Consider the following 7,410-nt stretch of genomic DNA (forward strand, 5'->3'; position numbering starts at 1 on the left):
CATTACGAGATTAGATAGACACACTTTCTCTTTCATCACGCATTCCTTGGTACTTTATTACGGCCTAGCGCTGAGGTAGGCGCATTGCTTAATGAGAAGACAGGTAAACATTGTGCTACTGAGGGCGAGGCGAGGAGGGCGGGGCGTGGGGCGAGGCGGAGAGGACTGACTGATACACGCGATAAGGATGATGTGGAAGCAGATAAGTGTGTGTGTGTGTGTGTGTGTGTGTGTGTGTGTGAGCCGCCATAATGTCTGTGTAGCATAAATCTGTCAGACACTTAATGCCTTTCCATCAAACCACCCTGAGAGAGAGAGAGAGAGAGAGAGAGAGAGAGAGAGAGAGAGAGAGAGAACTTACCTATAACCTATCACAAAATCAAGGACAAATAACATTAGGGAAGATAAGGAATATTGTAACACAAAACATAACATTTTATCAACACAAAAAACAACGAAGAAATAAAAAGAACGAAAGAAAGAAAGGAAGTCAAAGAACAAAAGAAAGACAGGAGGAACAAGTGAAGCCAATTTTCTCCTCGTTCATTCTCACCGTCACTCATTTTCTTTCCTTCTCTTCTTCCTAATTCACTCCTCCCCCTCCCCCTCCCGTATTTAAAGGACCCCCCTGTAACTCCCCTTATGCTGCTCACCTTCCTTCCCCTCTGGTAAACTAAGGGCCGCTTTCACAGTCGTCGGTACGCACCCTAACCAAAGGCCCTACCATCCTGATAGCAGTCATTACCATCGCCTTGATCCGCTTTCACAGTCGTTGATTTCGTGGTATCGGCGACTACCGGCGTGGTGACGATCATGACTAGAAGGCGCATGATTCGGCAGTGTTGGTATGGCGGTGTGGTGTCATCTGCCATCCGGTATCCTAAGACATCCCATCCTTTATTGCGTATCGCGGAACCCAATCTTTACTATCACAGAGTAACTAAGTGAAGAATCTAAGTGTAAAAAAGTACCAAAGAGGGCCTAAAAAGCGATGCAAAGCGGAACAGGTCACAAGAATAAGAAGAGTGATTGTTGATATCCTAGTTATATACATACATACGTCATCATTTGCTTTCATAATAATATAAATAAACTTGGGTGGGACAAATCCCGACAAGCAGTCGACAAAAGACACGGTACCGTGTCGAAATTCATGTATGTATTTAGGATGGGATGTCTCACGATCTTGGGATGTCTCACGACACTACACCGGAGCGGCGGGAAATGTCAACATTCCATCTGCTGAGCGGAGGATTATGAAGGATAAATGTGAAAAATAAACGTACTAAAAAGTAAACGTGAAGAATATCTGTGAAGAATAAATATGATGAAAAATGTGGAGTGTCGCTGTAATACACCGCTCAAATCTGCTGATAGCCTAATATTTCCTAGGCATTATAAATGAAATAATGGTGGCAAGTATTAAGTACCTATGTATTAGCAGATGTCAGCAAGACAGACTCTTCACCTATATTCATTACAGTTGTTCATTCTTCACATTTATTTAACAGACTTCACATTTATTCTTTACACAACAGGGATGATTTCGTTGTATGTTTGCCCTATGTATGTTGCCCGTTGTATGTACATATAGGCTACATATTTGGTTATCTAGAATGACACAAGAGTTTGACCAAGAAGACATAACAAGTGAATAATGGTGACAAGTAATAAAGTCCCCCCTTCTCCTTTGCTGTGTACTTTTGCAACAATAAACCATCAATCAATTGAATAGAAATTCTCAGCAGGACGTTTACTGGTCAGCAGGTGAAGTGAGTTTGTCATTCAAATTCTTTAAAAAAATTATCATATTACCATTGCATCCGTGCAACGTGTTGCTGCATTGTGTAATATTCTTTTACATATAACCACTTGAGCAAGAATTTGTACTATTTACTAATTAATGTCATTGGTTAGCTCCACTGGGGAGCCCCCGTGGCTACCAGAGCTCCGTTACCAGAGGTTCCAATCTCTAGCACTGATGCAAACAAACAGCGCCGCGAAGGACGACTGTGAAAGCGGATTTCTTGTTGGTAGCGGCGATCGCTGCTCATTGGCAACGATCAACACAAACGAAAGTGACTGTGAAAGCGGCCGTAAGTCACTTCACTAAACCTAATTCTCTCTCTCTCTCTCTCTCTCTCTCTCTCTCTCTTCACATACATCCTTTTTTGCAACTATTTATCATTTTTTAACTTTCTTATTATACACACGTAGCCTACATTTCTTCTTTCCTTCCTTTCTTCTTTTCTTCCTTTTCCTTTTCTTCTTACGTTTTTACCTCCTTACAATCCTTTACTTCTTTTTTTTCCTTCTCTCTTTCTAGTTCCTACATATCCTTCCTTCGTTCCTCCTTCGTTCCTTTCTTCCTTCTTTCCTTCCTTCCTTCCCTCTTTTCTCCCTTCCTCATTCCTTCATATTCTCCCTCCCTCCCTCCCTTCTCTCTCTCTCTCTCTCTCTCTCTCTCTCTCTCTCTCTCTCTCTCTCTCTCTCTCTTCTCCTTCCCTCCCTTCTATCCTTCCTTCCCTCTGCCATTTCTACTTTACTTCTTTCGTTTTCTCCACCATTTCCCTCCTCTTTCGTTTCATCTACCCCATCCTTCTCCTTTTATTCTATTCACCCTTACCCTCTCGTCCTATCCACCCCTTCCTTTTCCTTTCGTCCTCCCCACCCTTTGGTACATGTCACCCTTTCCTTCCCCTCCCATCCCGTTCATACTTTCATCCTGTTCACCCTTTCCTTCCCTTTTGTTCTTGTCCACTCTGTCCTTCCTCATCGTCCTATCTACCCCTTTCCCTTCCCTTTCCCTTTCGTCCACCCTTTCTTTCCTTCGCCTTTCATCCTCTCCACTCCTTCAATTCAAAATCCCTTCCCTTCGCTCCAACTTCGTGGCCGCAGACGGACTTCGAGTTGATCTTCTGTCCCGAGATCGATGTCAGCGTTCGGTTCCCGCCAAGGCCAGTCGAGGGGAGGCAGGCGTCCAGTAATCGCGTTTATGTGGTGCTGTTGATAGTTGCGGCAATGACGGACGCTGGCTGGCCGCTGCACACACTACTCCCATCACACTCGCTCGCTCACTCTCGCTCACTCTCGCTGGCTCACTTCACCATTCACTCGCTGGCTCACTTCACTATTCACTCGCTCACTCTCGCTGGCTCACTTCACTATTCACTCGCTCACTCTCGCTGGCTCACTTCACCATTCACTCGCTCACTCTCGCTGGCTCACTTCACCATTCACTCGCTGGCTCACTTCACTATTCACTCGCTCACTCTCGCTGGCTCACTTCACCATTCACTCGCTCACTCTCGCTGGCTCACTTCACTATTCACTCGCTCACTCTCTCTGGCTCACTTCACTATTCACTCGCTCACTCTCGCTGGCTCACTTCACTATTCACTCGCTCACTCTCGCTGGCTCACTTCACCATTCACTCGCTCACTCTCGCTGGCTCACTTCACCATTCACTCGCTCACTCTCGCTGGCTCACTTCACAATTCACTCGCTCACTCGCGCTGGCTCACTTCACTATTCACTCGCTCACTCTCTCGCTGGCTCACTTCACTATTCACTCGCTCACTCGCTGACTCACTTCACTATTCACTCGCTCACTCGCTGGCTCACTTCACCATTCACTCGCTCACTCTCGCTGGCTCATTTCACCATTCACTCGCTCACTCGCTGGCTCACTTCACCATTCACTCGCTCACTCGCTGGCTCACTTCACTATTCACTCGCTCACTCTCGCTGGCTCACTTCACTATTCACTCGCTCACTCTCGCTGGCTCACTTCACTATTCACTCGCTCACTCTCGCTGGCTCACTTCACTATTCACTCGCTCACTCTCGCTGGCTCACTTCACCATTCACTCGCTCACTCTCTCGCTGGCTCACTTCACTATTCACTCGCTCACTCTCGCTGGCTCACTTCACCATTCACTCGCTCACTCTCGCTGGCTCACTTCACTATTCACTCGCTCACTCTCTCTGGCTCACTTCACCATTCACTCGCTCACCTCGCTGGCTCACTTCACTATTCACTCGCTCACTCTCGCTGGCTCACTTCACCATTCACTCGCTCACTCTCGCTGGCTCACTTCACCATTCACTCGCTCACTCTCGCTGGCTCACTTCACCATTCACTCGCTCACTCTCTCTGGCTCACTTCACCATTCACTCGCTCACTCTCGCTGGCTCACTTCACTATTCACTCGCTCACTCTCGCTGGCTCACTTCACCATTCACTCGCTCACTCTCTCGCTGGCTCACTTCACCATTCACTCGCTCATTCTCTCGCTGGCTCACTTCACTATTCACTCGCTCACTCTCAGTCTCACTCGCTGGCTGGTATGATTACTAAGCTAAACTGACTGACTTAATTAACTCTAATGTCGTGTGTGTGTGTGTGTGTGTGTGTGTGTGTGTGTGTGTGTTCTGTCCTCCTCCTCCTCATTATTATTATTATTATTACTATTATTATTATTATTTTTACCTCCGCAAACGAAGCTGGGAGGAGGTTATATTTTCGGTCCGGTCAGTATGTTTATTTATTTGTTTGTTTGTTTGTTTGTCCGTGTACAGTCTCCTGTGCACTATTTTGCGGATATTTCAACCAATTTTTCAGGGAAGATTTGTGTCCATCCAGAAAAGAACCCATTATTTTTTTAATGTCAAAGGTCAAAGGTCAAGGTCAAGGTCGCACAAAACGTCATTTTGGCCATAACTTCGGTTCTCTTCATCGTAGAGACTTCAGACTTGGTTCATATTTTAGCTCATGGAAAGACGCACCTTGCATGGCCTTGACCTTGACCTTTGACCTTGACCTCGAAAAGTTCGTCCAAGGTCCAAGTTTCCCCCAAAAAAGATAGAATTTCATCAAATTTCGAAACAAATGCTTCCATATAATGCACAGGATCACAGTTGATGCCCATACCAATTTTCAGGACGATCTTTGGCGGAGGTGTGCACTCTCCGAGTGCTATGCGTCTAGTTATTATTATTATTATTATTATTATTATTATTATTATTATTATTATTATTATTATTATTATTATTATTATTATTATTATTCGTAAAAGGAGAGAGAGAGAGAGAGAGAGAGAGAGAGAGAGAGAGAGAGAGAGAGAGAGAGAGAGAGAGAGAGAGAGAGAGAGAGAGAGAGAGAGAGAATGTGATAATAGCAACCTTCCAACACACACACACACACACACATTGCAAAGAAAGATCCTACATTTTACATCATATTAAATTTTAAAAGCCAAATCTATTTACACTTTTTTCACAATCATGGACAAAAATATTCTAAGACGCTTTTTCTGACTGACTGATTTATATTACTGTTTGCTTAGAATATAAGGGTATAAGGAGGAGGAGGAGAAGGAGGAGGAGGACAAGGAGGAGGACGAGAACGAGGAGGACAGAACGTTGGAAGCAGTTAATTTTCTCTGTTTATGGCTATGATGGACTTAACAAGATACAGAGAAGAGGATGAGGAGAAATAAGATGATAAAAAAGGAGAGAAAAAAAGCAGAAAAGGTGAATGATCCGAGGAGGATATGAAGAGCGAGGAAAAGAGGAGGCAAAATACCAAAACAAACGAAGGGCAGCGAGAGGAGGAGGACGAGGAGGAAAAAAAGTCAAAGAAGAATAAGAGGACAAGAGGAGAAGGAGAAGAAGAGGGAGATAAGTAGAATAATTTAAGAGTAGAAGTACTTTTTTAGATAAGTCAAGTGGAGGCTAATGAAAGCTTTGAGAGAGAGAGAGAGAGAGAGAGAGAGAGAGAGAGAGAGAGAGAGAGAGAGAGAGAGAGAGAGAGAGAGAGAGAGAGAGAGAGAGAGAGAGAGAGTGTGTGTGTCTAACCAACTATCAAGCCTCTAAAAATTGAGCCACAAAAAGCGAAGAAAACAACAAGAACAACAACAACAATAATAATAATAATAATAATGATAATGATAATAATAATAATAATAATAATAATAATAATAATAATAATAATAATAATAATAATAATAATGTGCAGAAATGTAACTTTTAACTATTTTCCTAAACACTTCTCGCCCTTCGTCTTTGTGTATCTTTTGGAGGCTATTTCCATCCTGGCGGCCTGTTTTGTCTGTCTGTCTGTGCCCAAGCCAGGAGGAGGAGGAGGAGGAGGAGTAAACAAGATGATGAAAAGGTTCGCAATCAGGATGAAAAACAGGAAGAGGAGAAGAGGAGGAAAAGAGAAGTGCTAATCAGACCAAAGGAAGAAGAGGAGGAAGAGAAGCAGGAGGAGGAGGTGGAAAAGAAGAAAAATAAGGAAATGCTTTGCTAAACTCGAAGAAGCTGAGAAATTACCAGAACAAGAAGAAGAGAAAAGGGAGGAGGAGGTAAAAAGATAAAAAGTTACAAGAAGAGGAGAAATAAATAAAAAGAGAAATAAAAAGAAGGAGGAGAACCTGCTTTTACCGACATATATTTCTCTGGTAAAATAAACGAAAAAAAAAAAACGAGAAAAACAATTAACTCCATGCTTTTGACTTAATGTAAATGTCATGTGTTTTTATTTTATTTTACGACCGTTTGTGATGGAGAGGATGTTTCTTAAATGTTTTTCTTTTGCTTGTTTTATCTGCAAGTTGAAGTGGTGGTGGTGGGGATGGTGATAATGTTTTTTTCTTTTCTTTTGGTGGTGATGATAAAGAGGCGCTGTCTTTTTTCATGTTTTTTCTAATTTGTTTGATCGTTTGTCTTATCTACACGTGATGATGATGCATGGTGGTGATATCTTATAAATGAGGTGTGTGTGTGTGTGTGTGTGTGTGTGTGTGTGTGTGTGTGTGTGAGAGAGAGAGAGGTGGCTGTTGTCGTGGTGTCTTGGGAGGTGAGAGGACGAGATGGTCACGTGACACCCGATTAACTGATATGAACAATAATAACATTGATAATGATAAGAAAGATACGGATTGGCTCGCTTCAATTCTCTCCTTTTTTACGTCTTCCTTTTTGTCTTTTTTTTTTTATATATATTCAACATCCTCCTCCTCACCATCGTTATATATTATTTTATTTTTATGTATCTCTCTTCATTCCTCGACTTTCCTTTCTTCCTTCCCTTAACATTTTCTTTCAATAATCTTGACGTTTCTCATTTTGCATCATTCCGTGCTCAACACACACACACACACACACACACACACACACACTAATAAAAAAAAATCCTCATCTGATCACTTTCCTTATTTAATATACAATTCCAATCTTCTTTTCGCTCTTTTCTTTACAATTTCCTTTCTCTCCTTATTTCCTCACTAATTTTCGTTTCTCTCATTCCTTTTCCTTTCCAAGTTTATTCTCTCGTAATTTCCTCCCCATATTTCTATTCTCTGTTTTTTATCTCATTTCATTGTGCATGTTTGTGCTGTTTTGTAT

This window comes from Eriocheir sinensis, chromosome 59 (genome assembly GCF_024679095.1).
Source record: "Eriocheir sinensis breed Jianghai 21 chromosome 59, ASM2467909v1, whole genome shotgun sequence".
Lineage (NCBI taxonomy): Eukaryota > Metazoa > Arthropoda > Malacostraca > Decapoda > Varunidae > Eriocheir > Eriocheir sinensis.